Genomic DNA, 26,033 nt, shown 5'->3' with positions numbered 1-26,033 from the left:
ACTGAAATTGGTTTTTCTTGGCATTGTTAAGGGGAGAGGATGATAATGCCCATCAAGGCCATAAGTCATAACCTCTTGTTTATGCATGCCAGATAGGTGAGGAACAATACTTAGAACAGTTCTTACTAATGAGGATTTGAGTTATGTGTATTAAATTTATGTTGTATGGTTTATATGTTAATGCTTTTCACATTGTGAAAAATTCAACTGGGTAAAATTTAAAGATCTTACTGGCTTTATTCAACAATTCATAACTTGGGCAGCATCCCTTATAGGAAACTTAGGAGCTCTGAAGAGCTGTACAAAGTTTCATAGACAGAAAGGACCAGATACAAGGAAGTTTCACTAGGCAAAAATCAGATTGATATTGCTGTGTTTAGTTTCCCTGCAGGGAGTCTCAGGAGTTATCAGGCAGATTACCTAACTAATAGTGATCGGGTAATCCCTGATTTGTTGGTTTAAGAGTACCTTTCTGGGAGAGGTGAAACCGTAAATAGATTCTCAGTTTGATAACGTGGGGCTTAGTAGAAGTGACTCCATTTTTAGCCAGTTGTCTTGTTTTTAACAATCTTAGATCCTTTTATGTAGCTTTTAGAATAGTCATGTCAGTTGCCTGTTCTAAGGCATAGTTTCAGGTACCTTTTCTCCCAAAGTGTATTTGTCCACTTTTTCACATTCTATTTATGTACATACTTAATACTATTCAGACACATTTCTAAATACGGAAATTGAAGTTGTCTTTTTCATTAAATGGGACATTTCTTTATGCTGAAGACTTTTTATTCCACCAATAACTATCTCTTAAGTGTGCCTCAGTTGGAGATTAGCACTTTGAGAGTTATGAGAGCTACATATAAATTGTGTTACAGCCTTATTCTCAAAGACCTTACAGTCTTGGGGGGTGGCAAGATTTATGATTTATGTAAGTGGCAACTAAAGAAGCAGTGCGATGTGGTGTAATCAAGTCCAGAAGTCAGGGGCCTGTGGTTTTAGATTCTGAGAATGACTTGTTTCTGTTATTAAATATCAGTGTGACCTTAAACAAATTAAATTCCATAGGTTTCATTTCCTTCATTTTTCAGATGAGGTCATTACTTCTAATTTGAAAATGCCACAAATTAAACTTGTACTTCCCAGTATTTTTCATGGTACACATAGAAAATTAAAATATCTGTCCAGCACAGCAGGGTAAAGTGATGACATGTTCAGAGCCAGGGTAGTTGATCCAGTCACTCTAGGCTCCACTTGACCACCAGGAGGTCTGAGGTGATTAGTATCTACAGCATAATTGTAACCCATCCTTGTGGTTAAAAGCTTCAATAGAGAGAACAATATAAAATCAGATGTTACTGAATTAAGGGCAGTAGAAGTTCAGAGAAGGGGGAGCTAAGTATGGGGTCATGTTACCGACAGGGACTTCATAGAGCATGTGCTCCTTGGAGGATGTCTTAGGAGTATGAGGCACAGTAAGTATAGATCTTCTCCATCCTAAGACAACACAATACCTGCAAATTTCAAGTTTCAAAATAGCTGAGATGTGCTTATTTGTTTGCTTATGAGAGAGAGAGAGTTTGCGCATGGGAGGTGAGGTGGGAGGGAGAGAGAATCCCAGGCAGGCTCCATGCCCAGAGCGGAGCTCAACATGGGGCTTGATCTCACGACCCTGAGATCATGACCTGAGTCGAAATCAAGAGTCGGATGCTTAACTGACTGAGCCATCCAGGTGCCCTGAGATGTACTTTATAGTTTTCTCCTTCTTGGAGAAAAACGAAACAAAACAAAACCTCAATTGTGAGTCTCTGGAGGGGTAGGAACGTGTATTATTTATCTTTATTTCCTACCTAGAACCCTAATCCTAACCAGTGTGAGGACTGGTAAAACATTTAGAGGAAGTAATGAGAGAAGATTGGAAGAGTGCATAATTATGTATAGCTGATTTTTAAAATCTCTGTTTAGGGCAGAGGGCTTTGATTTAGTATTATAAATGTGAAACTAAATAATTTGGATGATGTGATTGGAAATAGGGAGCCCTCAGTATGGATTTTTGAAAGGTGGTTTGCATGTTGAAAATGTATTTTTTTAAATAGTTATGATCAAGATGGAATAAAATAGGAAAAAACAGCTAAGGTATCAGGGAGCTCAGCTGAGAAGTTATTGTCATGTAGTGTAAGCATCTACCAGCTTTATAATACAACATTCAGTTGTTTATTTCTATGGGAAAAGTCCTTTGAATGTCAGAAATGGTTTGTAGATTCCCAGACTGGCCCCCAAAATTCCATTCCTCCAAAATCTAGGTGAAATATTATACACTATTTCACAATTACAGTGGTAACTAAATAGTGAAATAATACTAATCAATAATACTAAAATAATCAATATTTAAAATATCCCTTATCTTATAAAACAGTAACAATAAATAAGTTTGTTTTTTTTGTTTTTTTTTTTGCTATTCTGGGAAAGAATAAGCTTAATTAAAGGGAAATGCGAAGGTAGATGCAAACTTTGGAAGCTAACGAAGGGAAAGTTCAAGGTTAGTCATCCTAGTTCTCTGTTAAGGTTACTATCACTTCAGAGCTCACTAGATCATTTTCCTGTTAATAGGTGAATTTAGAAAAATGAGTATTATCTTTATTAGGCTGCAGTTAGGGAAGTTTTGTGGGTTACTTACAGTATGGACAGAGAGAAGGAGAATTTTTTTGTAATGCTTGGCTGGATCTGGAAATTAAAGAGTAAAGGGTTGGGGCAGGCAGGTAGGGTGGAAAGGGGAAGTAGCATTACTCTTCCTGGTAATCCCCTCTGTTTGGTGGCTAAGAGCCCAAGTGTTGTGATGATTTCACACTGAAAAGGCTGAACCAACCTGATAGAATCATGATTTCCAGATCTACATATGGATTTTCCATAAAACAGAATTGGATAGCTATGGGCAGAGGACAAGGGAAAGGCACTGCCTGTCACCTTTCCCCATACTGGAGGGCCTGTGTAGCACTGCCCCAGGTGCTTTTTCTGCCTCTAGGCTGGCACATCAGGAGCAGAAGCAGCTTCAGGCTGTTTTCCTGGGCCCATATCTCCACAAGGTGGAATCGGGGCTGGGAATGCCCAGAAGGACTTCTCACCAAGGCCAACACTTGGCAGAGGCACAGAGAGCTCAGTGCCTGCTGCTTTCTGGAGTCCATCTTTGAATTAGCTCTCAAAAACCCCATTCTTGGGGCGCCTGGGTGGCTCAGTTGGTTAAGCGACTGCCTTCGGCTCAGGTCATGATCCTGGAGTCCCAGGATCGAGTCCCGCATCGGGCTCCCTGCTCAGCAGGGAGTCTGCTTCTCCCTCTGACCCTCCCCCTCTCATGCTCTCTCTCTCTCTCTCTCATTCTCTCTCTCAAATAAATAAATAAAATCTTTAAAAAAAAAAAAAAAAAAACCCATTCTTTCTCATTCTCAGTCTCATTCTTAAAATGATTAAGATAATATGTAGATTTAGAGTTTGAGGATTACCCAGGGTTTATAAATAAGGGACCCTGCCACCTTGGTTAATCACGACAGGATGGCATCCAGCTCTGTTAATATGAAAGGGAGATTTGTTTTGTTTTTTGTTTTAAGTAGACTCCACGTGGGGCTTGAACTCACAGCCCTGAGATCAAGACATGAGCTGAGATCAAGATTGGGATGCCTAACTGACTGAGCCACCCAGGCACTCCTGAAAGGGAGATCTCTAAGATTGAATTAGTTGAGCTATGAGCAAAACCTGAAAGCTCAGAAGTACTGTTCTCCCAGTGGGGAAGAAATGAGGTGGTGGGAGGGGTAGTTCCTATTGCTGACCACCAGGTGGTGCCCCTAGGCCAAGATCAGCAGGTGGAAGTGAGGTGATGACTGTCCTATGGACAGGACATTAATAAATATGGGATTATGACTTGAGAAGTAACTAGCACAGGAGATCATTAGGATATGAGCTGGATTAAGTACAGTGACTATGATGTAGTCATAGTGTAAGTATGCCCTTTGTAAATATTGAACTGAAATGATAACTATGGAAATGAATAGATAATATAGAAGACTAAGTAAGACTTAATGACTGTTAGAATTTTAAAAACTTAAAGGTAAACAAAATTTAAAACCTAAAGATTTGCTTGGGAGAAGTAGATAATGTCCATTTTCCACAAAATAGCTGAAAAATTATAATTTTTGATGAACACCAATAGAGATCTCTGTTTTCTGTATATTTAGGGTCAGGTAGGTGACACTGTCAAGGGAATATTTTTTCTTGTCAAGGGAATAATATGAGTTTGGAAAAGTAGGAATAATCCAGAGATGGAGATATATTTTGGCTTTTTAGTTGTTTTCTGTTAAAGGTACTTTATAGAACAAAACTTGGTTGCCAAAATAAGTAACCTTTAGTTTTACTGACCCTAGTTCAGAGGTCCAGAATGTGTGTTTCTTTTAATATAGTATATTTATGTAGTGGTCCAAGAGGTATTTTGATTATCCTTAATGATCTTATATTGACATTTAATATGGTTGTCATAAGGGTGAAATTGAAGGTATATCTAGGATGTTCTTGAACTTGGTGAATTTGTTTTGCAGAGTTACCATAAGGATGCTTCTAAAGTGTTTTTTTTTATATTTTTAAAAATATGAGTTACATTCCTCTGTTTGGAACAGCAGCTTTTGTGATGAAGGCTCAACATAAAACAATGTTGAGTTCACGCTTTAAGTTAGATATAACCTCCATTTCTTTTACATTATAAAACAGATACATACTTCAGAGTAATTAGACCTCTAAAGGAATATAATATGTGACCTCACTTCTGCTTTTCCCTTTTATTCACAAGGGATTTGGGTACTTTATCAGTAGCTTTGAATCTTAGTTGTGGGGGGAATTTTGGCAACCAGTGTCCCACTACTCTTTTGTTTATCCATAACACTGTTAAACTGTCTTCCCTTGTGACTGTTAGTTTCCAAAGACTCATAGGTAGATAAATAGATAATCTAAACAGAAGGACAGACCAGGATCATGTATTATATAAGGTAATCACTAGAACAGATTGATTTTTTTTTTTCTTTTTCAGAGATCAGAGTACAACATTTTATCTCAAGCAAGATAGGCAACTTTGGCAGGTTAGCACAATGTTGGGCTTAGTAAGTATTTGTTAAAAATTGATTTATTTTGAGTGCACTCGGTGGCTCATAGGGGAAGATGGCGGCTGCTCCTTTGGAGGAGAGGGATTGAGAGGGGTGGAGGGAAGAGGCCAGGGGGAGAGACATTCCTGACAGTGAAGACAAACCCTTCGCTCACCATTCATTAGGAGCTCTGCTCAGCGCTGGAGGTGTGGTAGGACTAATACATCACCATGGCTACAGAAATTGGTTCTCCTCCCCGTTTTTTCCATATGCCAAGGTTCTAACACCAAGCACCTCGACAACTATTTTATAAACTACCTGATTTTGCACAGCAGCAAGCAATGCAGCAGCTTACCTTTGATGGAAAACGGATGAGAAAAGCAGTAAACTGAAAAACCATAGAGTATAATCCATCTGTAATTAAGTATTTGGAGAATAGAATATGGCAAAGAGACCAGAGAGATATGTGGGCAATTCAGCCTGATGCAGGTTATTATAGTGATTTGGTCCCACCTGTAGGGATGTTGTATAATCATATGAATGCAGTAACAGAATTTGTTAGAACATCAACAAATAAAGTGTCCAGTATTTGTTGTTAGGTGGACTCCAGAAGGAAGACGGTTGGTCACTGGAGCTTCTAGTGGAGAGTTCACCTTGTGGAATGGACTCACCTTCAGTTTTGAAACAATATTACAGGCTCATGATAGCCCAGTGAGGGCCATGACTTGGTCACATAATGACATGTGGATGTTGACAGCAGACCATGGAGGATATGTGAAATATTGGCAGTCGAACATGAACAATGTCAAGATGTTCCAGGCACGAAAGGAGGCGATTAGAGAGGCCAGGTTTATACACAGTATACCATTTTCTGTAGTCCCTATTGTCATGGTTAAATTACTCTCTAAGTGTATTCTGGGTGCAGAGATGCATGGGCTCTGTCAGATTCTGGGATACTTTCTGCACCCTATAAACACAATATTTTTCTTTGTTTTCACACACTCACCATTTCGCTGGCACTTTTCTGAAGTAGTGTTGTCCGGGTATCAGCCTTTGCAATATGTTAGAGATGTATTGTCTGCTGCATTTTGCACTGGTTTTCTCTTTTCATTTATGGTTAATAATGTGTATACGTTATTCCTTTTTATTACCTACTGTGTAAGACAAGACTCTTTCATTCCGAATTTGCGTGTCATCCTTGCGCAGGGGCCATGCTAATCTTCTCTGTATCGTTCCAATTTTAGTATATGTGCTGCCGAAGCGAGCACTCATTCCGAATAAAGAATTCAGTCTTTAATTATTAAAAAAAATTTTGAGGGGCGCCTGGGTGGCTCAGTCGTTAAGCGTCTGCCTTCGGCTCAGGTCATGGTCCCAGAGTCCTGGGATCGAGCCCCGCATTGGGCTCCCTGCTTGGCGGGAAGCCTGCTTCTCCCTCTCCCACTCTCCCTGCTTGTGTTCCCTCTCTCGCTGTGTCTCTCTGTCAAATAAATAAATAAATAAATAAAAATTAAAAAAAAAAAGTTTAAAAAAAATTTTTAAAAAAATTTTGACTTATTTTGATACTATATCATTATGACCTCTATGGTCTTGTCAGTCAGTAGAAGCAGACTAGATTTCACTTTGGAGCTTTTATACTTCAGGGTTACAATATGTATTTGCATTGATTTGTGTCTCTTATTTTATATATAGATGGACTTTGAAAATACCCTCTTCCTAAATAGAATCATTTTAGATATATAGAAGATGTTTGATTTTAAAAATTAATCTTGGGGCACCTGGGTGACTCAGTTGGTTAAACGTCCCACTCTTGATTTTGGCTCAGGTCGTGATCTTAGGGTTGTGAGATCAGGCCTTGTGTTGGGCTCCACGCTAGGCGTGGAGTCTGCTTAAGATTCTCTCTCTCCCTCTGCCCCTCCCCCCCCTTAAAAAAATTAATCTTATGACAAGTCTTTCTGTAAAAAGAGTTAGCAAGTATTTATTGGTTAATGTATTAGAATATTCATACCTCCAGCCAAAGATCAAGTCAAGTATCAAGAACTGACAAATACATTTTATTTTATCATAGTAACATCTAACTGGAATAAGGAGCCCTGACTCACATTTCAAAGTTGTAATAATGAGGAAGTTAAGAATTTAGAAACTTCCAGTTACAAAATGAGTCCCTTGCAACACAAATGATTTTCAGCCAGTAGATCTGGCTGTTTCCAAGTGATTAGCTAGCAAACACTCAGACTGCTAAGCTTTAGGGACAATCCTAATGAAACTCATTTTACAGGCCCAGGGTGTTAAAACCTGCTTGAGGTTATAGAGCTAATTATGAATGATACCAGGTCCAGATCCCTGGGTTCCCTCTGATTCTGTGTTTATTAGCATTCTTGCCTTTTTGTCCTGTTGATCATGTCAGAGAACTGAAGAATACCAGTTCTGTCAAGCAGGAGAAAGTTTTTTTTCTTTTTTCAGATAGTGGTAACTAGATCAGCTTGTTTGAATGAGGGCAGAAATCTAAGAGCAGGGACAAAGACTGATTTCATTCTGTCTGTTTGGTTTCTTATGCTATTACTTTTTTTTTTTTTTTTTAAAGATTTTATTTATTTATTTGACAGAGAGAGAGACAGCGAGAGAGGGAACACAAGCAGGGGGAGTGGGAGAGGGAGAAGCAGGCTCCCAAGGAGCAGGGAGCCCGATGCGGGACTCGATCCCAGGACCCTGAGATCATGACCTGAGCTGAAGGCAGACGCTTAACGACTGAGCCACCCAGGCGCCCCTCTTATGCTATTACTTTTAAATAATTCTTGTCTTCTTTTTCAGATGAGTAGCAATGGAAATAAAATACTGTAATGATTCCTTAGACTTACTTCAATACCATTCATCATTAAAATATGAGCAGTGACTTTCTAGATTCTTACATATCTAAACAAAATAATAAGAAAATGGAGTAATTATTTACAGGGTCTAAGATAAGGCCTCTTCTATTTACTGAGGTAACCAGTTAAATATACAGTCTCTGTGGAGCTATTTCTGCATTATGAGGTTGAGGGTGAGGTGGAAGAGAGCTCATAATTGTAGTCTCACACTGACCACAAAATATAGTTGGAGAATTATAGTTAAGAAAGGGGGATGAAGGTGAGAATCATCCCTCTGTCATCTTCTTATTGCCCTAAGATAACCAAGAAACCTGCCCTGAGAATACTGAATTTTAGTGACTCATTCAATAATTGAGAATCTTTTCCATGTAGTTGGTAGTGATCTTTGCAAGGATGTTTTGTGGAGGTGAATTTGTTTTAATATTATTATGTGGGATCATACTCAGCTTATCTTGTATCTAAGGTATGTAAGATCTTGTTTATGTATATAATGTAGTTTACATTGCATGTCAGTTTTTTGAGGTAGTTCTGATCTCCCTTTTCTTAAATTTAATTTTTAATTTTTTACAAATGAAGTAATTAGGGCTTAGGGAAAATTTTAAACTTACTTAAGACCAGAGAGCTAGTACCTGGCTGAGTCTTAATTTTTTGTGCTCATTCCACTATAGCACAGATGCCTCAATATTGTACATTTTTATCATGTACTTAGTGTGAGAAGTGTAATATAAAGGCAGAGGGTATAGAAGATCTTACAAGAATCTAGACTGCCAAAAAATTGGTAACCTGTTATCTAGATGCCTACATCCAAGGAGACTAATTTTCCTGAAACACCTAAGGAAAAAAATTAAACAGGTGGTCTTAGCAATTAAAGTAAGATATGAAGTCCAATAATTAACTCTTATAGTAGAAATGAATAAAGTAGAAATTTAGATAAAAGAGTAGAAGTTTCCTATTGCTTTCCACATCCACTGTCAAAGGCCACAGTGAAATTTCTGGAAGTCCAGAAGCCAACAGTCTTAACCTCCAAAAGGTGCTTTAAAGTAGGAAATGCAAGGATATTTATCTTTGCTTCAGGTAATTTGGCAGGTAACCCGATGGTAGCAATGGTTCTTTTTTAAACATTTATTATGATTATTATTTAAGAAGTGCCAAGACGGGGCTCGAACTCAACAACCCTGAGATCAAGACTGGAATTGAGATCAAGAGTTGGATGCTTAACCGATTGAGCCACCTAGGTGCTTCAGCAGTAATTCTTTTTTTTTTTTTGAAGATTTTATTTATTTGACAGAGAGACAGCAAGAGAGGGAACACAAGCAGGGGCAGTGGGAGAGGGAGAAGCAGGATCATGACCTGAGCTGAAGGCGGACTCTCAGCGACTGAGCCACCCAGGCGCCCCGGCAACGATTCTTTTTAATTCTGTGCTTTTAGGGTTGTTTCCCCCCTACCAAGTTGCTACAGCTATCTGAGGGGTAAGACAAGAATTCTGGAGCATTGTCCTTTTTTTTTTTAAAGATTTTATTTATTTATTTGACAGAGAGATAGCGAGGGGGAACACAAGCAGGGGGAGTGGGAGAGGGAGAAGCAGGCTTCCCGCCGAGCAGGGAGCCCGATGCGGGGCTCGATCCCAGGACCCTGGGATCATGACCTGAGCCGAAGGCAGACGCTTAACGACTGAGCCACCCAGGCGCCCTGGAGCATTGTCCTAAAGGAAGTTCCACTTACCTTTTTGAGACTTCGATTAACACAGTATCTTAGGTTGGAAGGGACTTCTGTAGTCATTTTATTCAGCTCTGTCATATTCTCCCCAAGTGGTTCTCTGGCCTCAGAATCTCCCAAAGAAGTCCATTCTACTATGGATTCCTCTGTTAGACAAATCTAACCTATTAAACTGAAATCTATATTAAATTGTATTTCTCCAGTTAGGGCCAGTCAGAGTAAGTATATAGTGTCTTTGCAGGCAGGGATTTCTTTCAAAATATGTTTCTGAAAAATCCCTTTTCTAGGTGAATAATCCCTAATCCTTGGGGCTCCCCCCTTCCTCCCTTCCTTGATTTTATTTATTTATTTGACACAGAGACAGAGAGTTCGAGTGCACAAGCAGGGAGAGCGGCAGGCAGGGGGAGAGGGAGAAGCAGGCTCCGCAAGAAGCAGGGAGCCCAATGCAGGGCTCGATCCCAGGACCCTGGGATCATGACCTGAATGGAAGGCAGATGCTTAACTGAGTGAGCCACCCAGTGCCCTGGATATTCTTTTTTTATTTTTTAATTCAAATATTTATTGATCCAAGCATTCTAAGTGCTAGAATGCAATAGTGAATCCTTAGTATAAACGCTGTACTGTGAAATATTACTGTCTCTTATTTATTTATTTATTTAAAAATATTTTATTTATTTGACAGAGAGAGAGACAGCAAGAGAGGGAACACAAGCAGGGGGAGTGGGAGAGGGAGAAGCAGGCTTCCGCTAAGCAGGGAGCCCGATGTGGGGCTCGATCCCAGGACCCTGGGATCATGACCTGAGCCGAAGGCAGACACTTAAGCGACTGAGCCACCCAGGCGCCCCTACTATCTCTGTTTTATAAGTGAGGAAAACAGAAGAGTGTGGTTGAAGTGACTTACCAAGTTCTCACAACTGGTTAGAAGTTTACTGGATATCAGAACCATGCCTTTCTAGCTCCAGAAGTCATGCTTTTGACCACTATTCTGTTGTTGCGGGTCTTGCCAAGAATAATCTCATAGCAATCGATATAGTCTAGAATAGATAGCTCAAGGAGAAGGTTGGCCTAAAGAGTGGCTTAAAAATACTTTCTAGCTATGAGATTCAGAGGATTCTTGGGATACTAAATGAATTGGGAGCCTCCCGGGACTCCACTGGAAAACTACACAGCAGGTAGATTCTTGACAATCACAGATCTAAATTTGTGGTTTCAGCAATTCACTAAGGACCCCAGAGGTCCATGACAAATATGGAATGCTTCACAAATTTGAGTATCATCCTTGTGCACGGGCCATGCTAATCAATTCTATTGTTCCATTTTTGTATATATGCTGCTGAAGCAAGCACTGGAGTCTTCTTCCATTATCATAGTTTTGAGTACTTAATCATACTGGTCCATCAACTTTTTTTTTTTTTTTTAAGATTTTATTTATTTATTTGAGAGAGAGTGAGAGAGAGTGCACGAGGGGGGTAGGGTCAGAGGGAGAAGCAGACTCCCCACTGAGCAGGGAGTCCGATGCGGGACTCGATCCCGGGACTCCAGGATCATGACCTGAGCCAAAGGCAGTCGCTTAACCAACTGAGCCACCCAGGCACCCTGGTCCATCAACTCTTGATTATTCCAGTTCTTCAGTATTCCTCTTAAATTATGGTCTCTAGAACAGAACATAATACCCAGATATGGATATAGCAGGAACTAGAGCTGAGCTATTACTTTCCTAATTCTAAGGTACTGTTTGGTTCTTTTAATGTACACAGCTCCATTTTGAAATTGTTTTTCCTTTTTGCAATCTGACTTATTTTTCGTATCTTTAATTTTCATTTGGTGAAATTCAATTGAATTTTTTATAGATAGTGACTTAAACATGACAGATGCTTAGTAGTTTTGAGAATGTTTGAAAAGAAGATTTCTCTGAAGAACTTACCTCTTGTTTCTAAAATATTTGCTTTTAAGAGTGAGATGCTTTCAAATTATATCTTCTTTTAATGTGGTGTTAAAGGTGGGAAATGTCACTTAATATTTCCTACCTTCAGCACCTGATTTTCCTTACTTTATATTTGTAGTATTATTTAATGTATGGACATGTTCAAATCAGAATAATTAAAAGTTTTGTGGCATGTTTAAGAATCTAGTAATGTATTATACTTAGATCTTCAGGAGCTTTTGTTTTTAAATCATTGCTCAATTCTTTTTGTTTTTGTTTTAATTTTTTTAAAGTAGGCTCCATGCCCATGGTGGAGCCCGACATGGGGCTTGAACTCACGACCCTGAAATCAAGACCTGAGCTGAGATCAAGAGTCGGATGCTTAACCGACTGAGCCACCCAGGCGCCCCAACATTGTCTTCTTTAATGTCTGTTTGGTGATACTTGAAGTCCAAAGAGGTTTTGTCTTCAAAACAGAACAGTAATTCCCAGCTCAAAATAATAGAAATTTCAGCCTACTGAGGTAAAAGTCATCTCTGGGATTGCAATAATGTCTGTCAGGAAATCACATGTGATGACAGGGGAGTAGTCTAGGTCTGTAGGAGACAAAGAGGAAGAAATTCTTGTTACCCATTTATTTCCTCTTAGGGGAGGGTAAGATAGCAAATGTTGCTTATCCATCATATTTGTGATATCATGATCTTACATTTCACAGAGATTTTTTATTAAAAATAGTATTGACACTTTCATTGAGGCTGTTAGAAAAATTTGATCTTATAGTGCAAGTTGTAATCGGGAAAGCAGTATTTGACATTTGAATATTGCTTTCCTGGTTTGGATGTGAAATTTTTTAGTTGGAGAGAAATTCTCATATTTGATTTCTGAGCTAGAGTCTTAATCAGATGTTGACAATTTAATTTGAACATAAATCATTTTAGCAAATATCAGTAGCAGGGAATTCATTTCCTGGTTTACTTGGGAAGGATGTTACTAGGAAGCTTTAGTACCATGATTTCTAGAGGCCCTCTGCTGATACCCTCTGGTATTGCTGAGAGTAATGTTTGATGAAGTAACATGCTAATTCTTCTGTATTATACTAGTGATTCTTACAGCCTGCAGTGTATTTTAAACATAATTTTCTTGGTTAATACTAATATAATCCCAAAGTCTTATTTTTAATTACTAACCAGGTTATGGAACTAATTCTTTTGTTTTTATTGAAGTATAACTGACATACAATATCCTATTAGTTTCAGATGTACATTATAGTGATTTGCTATTTTCATACATTATGAAATGATCCCTAGTGATAAGTGTAGTTACCATCTGTCATATACAGAGTTATTACAATATTATTGGCTATATTCCCTATGCTGTACATTATGTCCCCATGACTTATTTATAACTGGAAGTTTGTACCTCTTAATCCCCTTCATCTATTTTGCCTCCCCCCACCACTCCCCCTCTGGTAACCAGCAGTTTGTTTCCTGTATCAGTGAGTCAATTTCTGTTTTGTTTTGTGTATTTTGTTTTTTAGATTCCACATATAAGTGAAATCATACGGTATTTGTCTTTCTCTGTCTGATTTATTTCATTTAGCATAATACCCACTGCGTCTATTCAGGTTGGTGCAAATGGTAAGATTCCATTCTATTTTATGGCTAATGCTCTGTTGTGTATATATACCATATCTTCTTTATCCATTCATCTATCCATGAACACTTAGGTTGCTTATGAATCTTGGCTTGTTGTAAATAATGCTTCAATGAGCATAGGGATGCATATACCTCTTCATACAATCCCAAAGTCTTATTTTTAATTACCAGCCAGGTTATGGAACTAACTCTTCATGAATGTTGGCCTAAATTCTGAACTTTGCAAAGATTCTTATGGTTAGTTAATAATAGGATTTTTACTTTGTTTAGGAAGGTTGTTTTGGTTTTAAGTAAGAGAAAGTTGAAAATGTACCTTGAAAACCTAATTTAATGTAAATGTGCTTGCCTTTTTACGATCCTAGATTGTAAAAGATCCTAGATATGGCAGCTTTCCAAAGACTCAATCTTTATTCCCTTGCCTTGCTTTTAGAATTTACTTATAACATGAACATCTTCTTTAATAACTTAAAGTATTTCCTATGTCTGCCTCTATTAAAGCATTTTGGGAGTATGCTCTAAATAGCATTATAATTGAAAAGCTGATTTCAAGGACAACAATATAATTTTAAACGTTAATTAAAATGGACCTTGGTATCTTCTTGGGATCACTTCCAATGTTAGTATTCTGAGGACTCCAGCTTAGCACTTTAAATGTAGGTAAATTTAGTCAAATTACATTTAATTTTTCAATTTAGGTTGGACAGATAATGAAAGATATCCTTATAGGTTCCTTTTTCTCTGTGGGTGTGTATGTGTGTATGTGTCCACACAGTTGTCACATGCATGGTAGACTTGTTGGAGAGCTGAATAATCCAAGAAGGTCTGTTTATTATTTTGATATTTTGAAAGCTTATTTGGGTGCCATTAATTTCTCATGATGAATATTTATTTATACATGGTTCATGATACAGTGATGATGAACATTTAATATCCACCTTGGATCCATAATCATATAGGTAGGTTCCCTGTGACCTAATATTTAAAAAAATAAAAGAAAAGAAAGGACATTAACTGTCTACAGTAGTGGCCTCCAAATTATTTTGCTCACCCACACCTTTAGCGTATCTCTAATATTTTTATGTTACAAATTGTGCACATATAATTGTTCCTATAAATTACATCCATCATATAACTTAAAAAATAAAAGGATGTGATAGTAATATAAATGGAAGTTACAATGTTTTCTTACCGCAGTCCATTGGATTGTCTTGCATACATACTGGGGTGCATGTATCCTCTATTTAGATCAAGATTAAAAGTTAGAATAATTTTCCTCTATAAAGAATTTTTGGATAATATGAAAATCATTTATATTTACCTTAGGAATGTGATGCTAACCACAATATAAGAACAGATTTTACAACAGAACTGTACAGTTTTGAGGTAGGCTGTCTTGGGAAGATCAGGCAAAAGCTGGAGAACCACACATCATGCATGTTGTAGGAAATATCTGTGACTCCATTGAGAGTCCGGCTGGACTAAACAACCTTTGGTACTCCTAAATTCTGTCACTGTAGGTAGGAATTCATAGGTGGAACATTTAAATTTGAAACACTGTAGGAAAGCTAGCCTGTGAATGAAGATCTGGAACAGGACTACACTGGGAAATTGTTCCACTTCTTCTTCCAGACCTTCTGCTCAGAACTTCTGCTGTTTTCTTTAGAAATTTGATGATTTCTGATTCTCAAGCCGTCTCCACATAGGAGAAAGTTTTAATGCCTCTTGTAAGCCGATAGCTTGACTATATGGGAGAGTAATATATAAGTAAGGAGTTCCAACAATGAACTTTATCAACAAACTTTTACTCTGCTTCTTTATACCAAATAAAAAGAGAAGCAAGGAGAAAGAGAATATGAAACAAGTTTAGAGTGAACAGTTATTTTAGTGTATAATATCTTAGATGACTTAGTAAATAAATTCCCTCTGAAAGATGTACTATTTAATTAAAAATAATTTGTTCTGCAGTATAATTGAATAGCTTCACTTTTTTAAGCTCAAAATTGTATCACCATAAAAACAAAAACTTTAGTATCCATACACCCCTTCCTTTTTTTTCTTTTTTCTTTTTGGTGAGGGGATGGTTTTGTGAAATCCAGTTAGCAAGGATAAGCCAGCAATAAACTTAACAGCCTTTTCACTATACTTGATTTGAGTAGTGTGCTACAGAGTACCTACTTAGGTTTCTCTGTTGTGGTGGTGGTTTTCTTCTCCCCTGAAACACCCTGTTCTCTCATTGTTCACATAGAGGCAGAAGCCCTTCTGCTCCAATGAGTCTAAGAGTCTCAAATGCTGGAATCGTGACTTGAGATTTTTTAAAATGGCTAATCCTGCATTTGTTGAGATTTCCCTCTCAGGACCACTTCTCTTTTTAAAATATGAAAACCACAGAATGAATGGCCATAAAAGTGAAAGAGAGTCCTAATTCTGATCTGTTTATTTCTGAGTGTTTCTTTATATGAATCTTAATAATGGAGTAGTACGTCACAGGAACTGAAGATTCGTATAACCTACCCCATATGGATGTTCTGTGGGAAATGTTTTCTGGAACTTTAGTGAAATACAAGGTTATAGAACATAATATAATCTTGGGGAGCATATGTTGTGTTTATTAATAAAAGTCTCATATGTTAAGCAGCTATGCAAATACACATCTAAATAACCACCTATTATAGTGTAGGAGTAGAATATCTTAAACATTGTTTTCTGGTATTAGCTCACCAGAGGCTTTCCAACAACATTGAACTTGTTTTCAACAATTGTAGATTGTTCAGGCCAGAACTATACATTCTTCAAGGTTAAAGAACAGTGTCCATGTTTTCTTTTGCTTGGAACTGTTGTCTGGTACAAAGATGCAAAACAGTTGAAGACAACAGTCTACCCACTTTGTTATTGAAACTGATGTTTGTGATTGGAAACATTTCTCTGATAAGCTTCTTTCCATTTTCCATTTTCCTTGGGTATCACACAGTGTCTTTACAAAATTTGTGATGAGTTACACCAAACATAGAATCAAATTAAGTTTAAGCAGATAAATACCTGTGAGGTTAATTTATTCTTCTTAGAAATGTTCCCTCAGAGGGCTTTCAATATAAGGTGATCTTGCTTAAGTTTCTTGGCAAAAAGATGGAATTCAGGCTATTTTCTGTTGTCAGAAGTTTAGCTTTGTGAGAATGGGAATAAAGAGTTTATGATCTGATTACAGCTCAGGAGACTTTAGGCCACAGTATAAATTACCTGCCTTGGGTCTACGTACTGGTTTGGGATGTATATCCCTTATTTTTTGCTCCTAGTTCTATGGCCTTATCTTTCGTTGCATTCAGGTGCAGAGATTTGTGGATTGGTACCAACATCTAAGACAAGCTTGACTTTTTTATCTTGTTTTCATCATTATAAGGATTTGTAACTCTAGTGTTTTACTAAATAAAGTCAATTGAATAAAAATTTTTCTTATTTAGAGGGGTCACGCTTTGTCACATATAGACTGCGTTTACTGAGTATTTTTTTCCTTTTAGTGGGATTTACCTAAAAATTAGGTAAAAAAGAATTAGCTACTGTTGAAACTGGCAAAAAAAAAAAAAAATCTTTGCAAGAGGAATTGATGTTTATATAAGGAAAAAACATTCCTCTGTGTCTCTCCTTTACTACAGCACACAACTACACTTTACTTCTGGTCACGAGATGTGTGGGTTCCTCCCCCCTGACACCAAGCACTTCTCTGCAATACCAGCTGGGTGTTCCACAATTTGATGCAATTCTGACCTTACCTGAGGATAGGTTCAGATCCCACAGATTAAGGGCACAGACCCACAGGACTGCCTCCCCTCCCCCTTCAGCTGCCATTGGCAAATCCAGGTTTTCACCTGTGCTTTGACCAGCTGGCTATAGATGAAATGATCCCACCACTCACCCCTTGGGTTCCATTAATTTGCTAGAGTGGCTTACAGAACTCAGGAAAATATTTTACTTACTAGATTTATTATAAAAGGATATAACTCTAGAATGGCCAAGAGATGCAAAGGGCAAGGTATATAGGAAGAGGTGCAGAGCTTCCATGCCCTCTAGGTATGTCTCCTTCCCAGAACCTCCATGTATTCACCAACCTGGAAGTTCTCAGAACCCCATAGTTAAGGCATTTTTGTGGGAGCTTCATTACATAGACATGATTGATTAGATCACTGGCCTGTGGTAATTGATCACAATCTCCAGTCCCTCCTTAACTCCTTGGAGGTGAGGGTGGGTGGGGCTGAAAATTCCAACTCTAATTACATGGTTGGTTCCCCTGGCAACCATCTCCCATCCTATGGTTAACTAGGGGCTTTCTTTAAGTCACCGCATTAACATAAAATCAGGTGTGGTTGAATGGGGGCTTGTTTTGAATAATATGTCCCCTTTATGCTCCAAAGCTATTTTAGGATCTAAGGACAAAAGACCAAATACTGTAACAAAAGATGCTCCCTTTGCTCTTAATGCTTAGGAAGTTCCAAGAGTTTGGGGAGCTATGAGCCAATAACTGGATAGAAGACCAAAGAATATTTATTACAAATCACATATTTATTACATATCATATGCTGAAAATGTCAAAGCCATCCTTTTTTGTATGATTGAATGTTTAAGTCTATATTTTTCTGTAGAGACTTTCTCTCTCCTTAAAGATTAGAGCCCTTGGGATTTTTCTTCCCCTTAGCTCTTACCATTCGTTGTTTGTAGCTTCACAATTCTGTATTGTCCTAGTACTGTTTTTTTGAAATCACAGCTGGAAAATCTGAAAAGCATTTTGACAAAGGAAGACTGAATCATGACCTTAGACCAACAATAAGCTACAGGAACAAATTAAGCTAAGAAATTAATATTATTTCAGGGGCACCTGGGTGGCTCAGTTGGTTAAGCGACTGTCTTGGCTCGTCATGATCCCAGAGTCCTGGGATCAAGTCCCGCATCAGGCTCCCTGCTGAGCCGGGAGCCTGCTTCTCCCTCTGCTGTTCTCTCTCTCTCTCTCTCTGTCAAATAAATAAATAAAATCTTAAAAAAAAAAAAGAAATTAATATTGTTTCAGATATATATTTTTGTCTTTAGTCTTTCAGAGAAGTGTGAAACCAAAAATTTAAAAGCCGTCTCTTTGCTTTTCAACACAATTAGAAGTATAAAACATTCTACTTGCTTATAAAGTTGCTTAAATTTTTTGTGAAGGAGTTTCTGTAGACTCATATACTACCATTCTTCAGATTCTTAGAGCTCTCACAAATGTTTTTTTTCACCATATCTAACCCAAGGAAAATTTATTTTAACCTTTATGTTTATCATTAAAACATCTATTTAAAAAAAGCCACTAATCAGGACTCTCTATATTGTTTCCTTTCTCAGGCAACAGTTTTTAAACTTTTAACTTTTTATACTGGAATTTATTTAAGTATTTTCTAAATAATACGCTTATGCCATTTGTTTCTGTTGTAGATATTATCTGTTGATTTCCTATATGAAGATGATGATTAAGCTCTCTTATCTTTCCTGCCCACATCTTATTAAAATTTTAAATTTTGATAAACTGTTTACATATGCCAATGTCAATATTTTTACATTGTTGGGGAATGGAAAATTTTCCTCTGTCCTTTGAGGTTCTTTTGGCTGGTACAAGAATTAAAGTGACATAAGACAGATTAAGAGGAGAAATCATATTTGATTATTTAAATAAGGTGGCTCCATAAGAATATGAGGCCCACAGGAAGTCAGGCAGTTGAGGCTTATATGCCATCCAGAACTAAGGAGAAGTGGGTAGGGGCCTGGGACTTCAAAGAAAAGGAAGACAATTCACAGGACGATGAAAAAGAGTAAATGTTTGGTAAACAGAAGTTCAGGTTTTACTGTAGTTACCTGTGGTGATAGCTCCCTTCCTGGAGCAGGTCTTCTCTCTAAGTTTTTTTAGGCATTTGGGGGGAAGGTTAAAGTTTCTTTGTGAGCCTCTGATTCTTAAAAATAATTAGCCTAGAATCATCCACATGCCAAAGATACACATTATGGGGTGGCGAATTTTGCTCTGTTCCAACAGCTTGAACCTTATAAGTACAATATGATTACATTTTCCTTTTTATACAGTTTTTGTTGTCTCTGGAGTTAATTGCTTCAATTTTGATTTTCTTTCTAGCTGTAATTGGGTCATTTCCAAGTTCTGAAAGAGCTGCAGATCTTCTGAATACTTTTAAAAACATCATGTGTTCTTCTCAGTTTCCTCTTCTTGTTGCCCCTGCTTCTCCAATTTGAATGGATTACTTTATTTTTTTAAAGATTTTATTTATTTATTTGACAGAGAGAGACAGAGCGAGAGCAGGAACACAAGCAGGGGCAGTGGGAGAGGGAGAAGCAGGCTTCCCGCTGAGCAGGGAGCCCGATGTGGGGCTCCATCCCAGGACCCTGGGATCATGACCTGAGCCGAAGGCAGACGCTCAACGACTGAGCCACCCAGGCGCCCCTGAATGGATTACGTTAAAAGACTGTTGCACACCTTTTGTTCTGGGACTCCCTTCATCTCTTAATAAATAACAGATTCCCTGTTTCTTTGATTTAATGTTGTCTTCTTTATTGCTTTATTCCTTTCTTTTCATGAAGCACATTCTCCAAGAGCCTTATAAAAAAGGATGCATAGGAGATAATTTTTTAGAAATTGTGCCCATTTCGGGGCTCCTCGGTGGCTCAGTTGTTTAAGTGTCTGACACTTGATTTTGGCTCAAGTCATGATCTCAGGGTCATGAGATCAAGCCCCATGTTGGGGCCTGCACTGAGTGTGGAGCCTGCTTAAGATTCTTTCCCTCTTCCTCTGCCCCCTCCCACTTGGGCACATCCATGCACACCCTCTCCCTCCACAAAGAAAAAAAAATTATGCCCCTTTTCAAAATTCCTTTATTTTACTCTAATACTTCATTTACTGTAATACTTCATTGACTTGGTGTGGAATTTTATGTTGGATAGAATTTCCTCATACAATTTTTAAGCATTGTGTCTTTATTTACTCATTGCTAGTATTGCTATTGAAAAATCTGATGCCATACTGATTCTTGATCCTTTGGATAGCATCTGTTTTTTTTCTCTAGAATTTTCAAAAGTCTTCTCTTTATTGTCCTGAGGTTTTACAAGTTGTTCCTTGGTGTGAGTCTTATTGGCATTTGTTGGGCTGGATACTTAGGGGTCCTTTTAATCTGGAAAACTCAAAGATTGGATCTTGAAACATTTGTTTTACAGAACTATTGATATATTAATTTTTATTCCATCAAAACCAAAAATTTATTTTCCCCACACCTCTCACTAACCTGCCAAGCACTTACCTGACTGGAGAAAAGCTGATTTTGTTTAAAAATTTTATTATGTAATATTTTATTCATACTAAAAAAACTTTATGTAAGCTGTGATGATACACAATAATAAACAAATGACCTATCAACTGACCAACAACTTAAGAATGGGAACATTACCATCACCATGCTCTTGGAGCCATATGTGATTCTCCTACTGTCCAAAATTTTGTATTTCATTCACTTTATTTTTTATTTTTTTTTATTTTTTAAAGATTTTATTTATTTGACAGAGAGAGACACAGTGAGAGAGGGAACACAAGCAGGGGGAGAGGGAGAGGGAGAAACAGGCTTCCCGCTGAGCAGGAGCCCGATGGGGGCTTGATCTCAGGACCCTGAGATCATGACCTGAGCCGAAGGCAGACGCTTAACGACTGAGCCACCCAGGCGCCCCATCACTTTAGTTTTTAAAAGGTAGTTAATTATGTATGTATGTGACACTAAGCGAACTGTTCTTTGTTGTACTTGTTTGGGGGACTTTATTAAATGGTATTATAGTTTATGTAGTCTTGTATGACTTGCTTTTTATGCAAAAATAACATGCCTGAGGTTGATCCATGTTATTGCATATAGCCATAGTTCACTTATATTATTTAATTTTTTTCTGTACTTAGTTTGTGTTCTTTTTGTTAGTCAAAGATTGAGTCTTCTGATGTACTCTTTTGTTTTGTGTCTTTTATTCTAATTTCTGGGAAATTTCCTTAAAAGTTATTTCCCAATCCTTCTATTAAATATTTCTTTGTTAGAGGCTTTTCTCAAAAGTCTAGTCATCCATGGCTTTCTCTTCTTATTTGAGAGAGGCATTAAAATGCTCTGGGAAGCTATCCTTTGTGAAGGCTTTTGTAGGTTGATGGTTTTTACCATAGAGTAATTAGGCAGAGATCCATTTTATTGGAGGCCCCTCCAGTTGTCAGTGTGTATAGGTCTTTTTGTCAGGTTTTTTTTTTTTTTTAAAGATTTTTTATTTATTTGATAGAGACACAGCGAGAGAGGGAACACAAGCAGGGGGGAGTGGGAGAGGGAGAAGGAGGCTCCCAGCCGAGCAGGGAGCCTGATGCGGGGCTCGATCCCAGGACCCTGAGATCATGACCTGAGCCAAAGGCAGACACTTAACGACTGAGCCACCCAGGCGCCCCTCTTCAGTCAGTTTTTCCAGAGGAATTGTTCAAACTCTTGCCTTTGGGAGTGGGTGGATGATGGCAGTGGTAATAAGCCTGGCTGCATGTGTTCTGGAAGACTGGGAAGAGGACTGAAATTCTCATCTCTCAGTTTAATCCTTCTGTCCTCAGAATGGTACCTCACCCCAGCCCTCATCTGCATCTAGAGTCTCTCAGTCTGGAATCTTTCTGGTCCCTTGTTTCAGTGCACCTCTGGACTGATCACCTGTGTGGTAGGAGAATGATCTGCTGATCTGACTGCTTATTATAAATAGTTTTAACCAATTCTTCTATTTTCAGGCCCAACTCTATGCCCTTGGTTTTAAAGGAGCCCCTAATACTGTGTAAGTCCTGACCTTTCTGTAGTTTTAGCATAAGTTGGCTTGCTTCTTGTTGATTTCCTCACACCACCTACTACTCTGCCAAACACTTACTGACCGGAGAAAAGCTGAAATCTAAGTCATTTATTACTGGACCATCTGTTTTTCACCTTCCAAAATTTTATTGACATCTCTTATCTACTGCTGTATCCTCTCTAGTTCTCCCTGCCTTGGTGTGTGTGTGCATTTTATTATTTAATTTTAGTAGAAAGCCAAAGTGAATGTGTTCAATCTTTCATGTTTACTCCATTAATCCCCCCCCTTTTTTTTAAAGATTTTATTTATTTGACAGAGACAGAGATAGTGAGAGCAAGAACGCAAGCAGCAGGAGAGGGAGAGCAGGCTTCCCCCTGAGGAGGGAGCCCGATGTGGGACTCGATCCCAGGACCCTGGGATCATGACCTGAGCCGAAGGCAGGCGCTTAATGACTGAGCCGCCCAGGTGCCCCATTAATTCCCCTTTAAAGAGGCTTTTATTAGAATAGAAATTAGAGGGATTTTGATATAGATACGCCCTCTAAAGTCTTCTTTGTCCCCAAAGTAGAAATCACAAAAACATTCATTTCTGAAATAAACAAAAGTCAAGGTATGGAAACAGTCCACCAGTGACTGAATGGATAAAGAAAATGTGGTGTGTGTTTGTGTATTTCATATATATGATATATAGAATATTAGCCATAAAAAAATAATGAAATCTTGGCATTTGTACCAACATGGATGGACCTTGAGGGCATTATACTAAGTGAAATAAATGAGAGAAAGACACATACTGTATGATCTCACTTGTATGTAGAATCTTAAAGAACAAAAAACAGCAAAGAAAACCCCACCAAAAAAGCTCAAGCTCGTGGATACAGAGGATGGTTCTTTGAGGTAGGGTGTGAGAGTAGGTGAAGGGGACCGAAGTACAAACTTCCATTTATAAAATAAATAAATTATGGGGATATATTGTACAACATGGTGACTATAGTTAATAATACTGTATTGCATATCTGAAAGTTGGTAAGAGTAGATCTTAAAAGTTCTTATAAGAAAAAAATATTTATGATAGCAGATGTTAAGACTTACTGTTGTGATCATTTTGTAATATATGCAAATATCAGATCATTATGGTGTACACCTGAAACTAATATATGTGTCCGTTATACCTCAATTTAAAAAAAATGCATAATTCCTTTTGTCTAATAAATCCACTTCTAGGAACTCCTCGACATGTTTGCACACATTTAAACTATAAAAAGAAAAATAGAGCCACTATTGTGAAATAGAAAAGACAGACTTCAATCCATTTGTTTCTTCCTATTAGCCCCTAAAAGGACAGCATTTCTTTTCTTTAAAGGTTTATTTGTTTATTTTAGAGAGAGAGAGCACACGTAGGGTGGAGGGGCAGAGGGAGAGGGAGAGAGAGAATCTCAAACAGACTTCATGTTAAGCACAGAGCCTGATGCGGGGCTCGATCTCACGACCCCGAGATCATGACCTGAGCTGAAATCAGGAGTTGATAAGCCACCCAGGTGCCTCTGGACAGCATTTCTATAGCAAAATCACCTTTGTAGTTATCTTCTGTCTCAAATTCTCTTTATTGAATAGCTAAATGTGAACTTCATTGGCCTAGAGTGTTGTAGACAGAATAATCTTTTTTAAAATTTGATTTTAGGGGCACGTGGGTGGCTCAGTCAGTTAAGCGTTTGCCTTTAGCTCAGGTCATGATCTCAGGGTCCTGGGATCAAACCCCGTGTCGGGCTCCCTGCTCAGCGGGGAGTCTGCTTATCCCTCTCCCTCTCTCCCTCCTCCTGCTTGTGTTCTCTCTCTCTCTCTCAAATAAACAAATAAAAAATCTTAAAAAAAATTAAATTTGATTTTAGAAATTAAAACTTACTTCCAAATCTTGATTTGGGTGAAGGAAATCTTGATTAAGTTTAACTGAACCCTAGATTTTATTAGGTCTTACACTTAAGTATTACTTTGGACCATATAACATTGCCAATATTTGAGCAGTTTGAGCTTACAAAAATGGTGATTTTGTGTAATTCAGCATAACAGAGTTAAAGGACCTCAGCAGTTTAGTTAACAGACCCTTCTGTCCAATGTAGAAATTCTTTTTTTTTTTTTTTTTAAGATTTTGTTTATTTAAGATTTTATTTGTCTGTCAGAGAGAGAGAGAACAAGCAGGGGGAGCCACAGGCCGAGGGAAAAGCTGGCTCCCTGCTGAGCAAGGAGCCCGATGCAAGACTTGTTCCCAGGACCCTGGGATCATGACCCGAACCAAAGGCAGACACTTAACCAACTGAGCCACTTAGGTGCCCCTAGAAATTTGTTCTGTAGCATTCTTGGAAACATTCCTGTAGGAGGAAAGGATGAAATAAAATGACAGCCTAATGCTATGTAAGAGGGAGAGTTGAAGTCCTCGTTTAGTGTAACTTCTAGGTTCTAGAGCTGTATCAGAGTCCCTTTTATGTTCTAGAAATTCCACACTATTGAGGCTAGAGGCTATAAGTTCTGTGGAGTACCAGTTTGATATACAACACCTGTGGATATGAACACTAACACGCACTACCTAAAGACCTGGCTGCCATGCTATATATCTGTATAGGATATCAGTAAATATCAATATAGCTGGAGTAGTATTGCTTAATTTTATTTACTTTGTATATAATTTGCATCTATATTTCCTTAAGTTAATAGTTGAGCTTTAAAATTATAATATGACTGTTGAGGTTTAAAGCATTGTAGAAATAAAATAGACAACAACAATTGCAAAAAGGATGGAGGAGAGTTAATGGAGTCAAATTGTTATTAAGGTCTTGTATTGTTTGGAATGTGGTTAAAGTAGACTATAGCAAGTTAGGAATGTGTGTTATTATTTTCTGGGTAACCACTAAAAGAATAACACAAAAATGTGTAACTAATAGAAGAAATAAAATGGAATATTAAAACTAGTTGATGAATAGAAAAGCAGGAAAAGAAGAATAAAGAACTCATGAGATAAATTTAAAATAAATAGCAAGATGGAACTAGACAGGAAAAGATAATACCATGCAAATGCTAGCCAAAAGAAAGGTGATTAAGCTATGTTAATATCAGATAACTTAGTTATTAAGGCAAGAAGTATTACTAAAGATAAAGAATGACATTTCATATTGCTAAAGTGGTTCTCTCAATAGAAATAATAATCCTAAACAACCTTCTCTTGTTCCTTGGTTTGCCAACCATTCATATGTGTGGTCTTTGGGTCTTTTCTTTTGACTAGTGTTCTCATTTTTTACTGCTAGAGATGTTTCTTTAGTCTGTGAGGGAAGAGTTGTTCCTTTGTCTCTCTGACTGTGGTACTGTCATATTCGACATGCTCTGGGCATTGTAAACAATTGGAAGGGGTACCACTTGAGAGAACAAAACCTCAGAATTATAATTATTTCATTTAGTGTTGCAGTTATTTCTAATGTAATTGTTCTTTAAAAAATGCCAACTATGAGCTGTAAAATATAAATGAAGACTAAAGAAACTGATTCTTTTTTAAAGAATTTTTTTTAAACATTGTGTGATTATATCGAGGTATTATAAAGAACAAACTAGAAAGGAGTAGTTGTCTGTTCATTTATAAGGATTCTTGACAATAAGCCTTTTTTTTTTTTTTGGTACTGGGTATTTAAAGCTCTGCAATGATGTGTTATTGTCAAAACTCTTCATTTCTATCTGGAGAGAATGTCCTATTATTTAGAGAAGATCCCATTTTTCTGGAAAAAGACATCTGTTGGTTGATTTACATGCCTAAATGCAAGAAAAGGAGAGGAATTTAAGGAAACAAAAGTGCTGAATCAAGGGGCATACTTGCAAATAGAAATATAATTAGTATCACTTTAAAAAAATTTGTGGTAAATAAGACATAA

The 26,033-nt window shown here is 37.7% G+C and overlaps 1 protein-coding gene, 2 non-coding genes and 1 pseudogene across 8 annotated transcripts in view; 2 read left to right on the top strand and 2 right to left on the bottom strand.

Moving 5' to 3' along the window:
* TMCC1 (transmembrane and coiled-coil domain family 1) overlaps nt 1–26,033 on the top strand; it is a 258,804-nt gene that overhangs the window by 83,194 nt on the left and 149,577 nt on the right. The gene's annotated exons all lie outside the window — the stretch shown is intronic.
* On the top strand, nt 3,393–7,949 carry LOC116636889 (annotated as a pseudogene).
* On the bottom strand, nt 6,272–6,379 carry LOC116637255. Its single transcript, XR_004300439.1, has one exon. It is a non-coding gene; the product is annotated as a U6 spliceosomal RNA (small nuclear RNA).
* Nucleotides 10,934–11,037, bottom strand: LOC116637263. Its single transcript, XR_004300447.1, has one exon. It is a non-coding gene; the product is annotated as a U6 spliceosomal RNA (small nuclear RNA).

The sequence above is a fragment of the Phoca vitulina genome, unplaced genomic scaffold (genome assembly GCF_004348235.1).
Source record: "Phoca vitulina isolate PV1807 unplaced genomic scaffold, GSC_HSeal_1.0 scaffold13, whole genome shotgun sequence".
Taxonomy (NCBI): Eukaryota; Metazoa; Chordata; class Mammalia; order Carnivora; family Phocidae; genus Phoca; species Phoca vitulina.
This window is presented reverse-complemented; position numbering and strand designations above follow the sequence as displayed.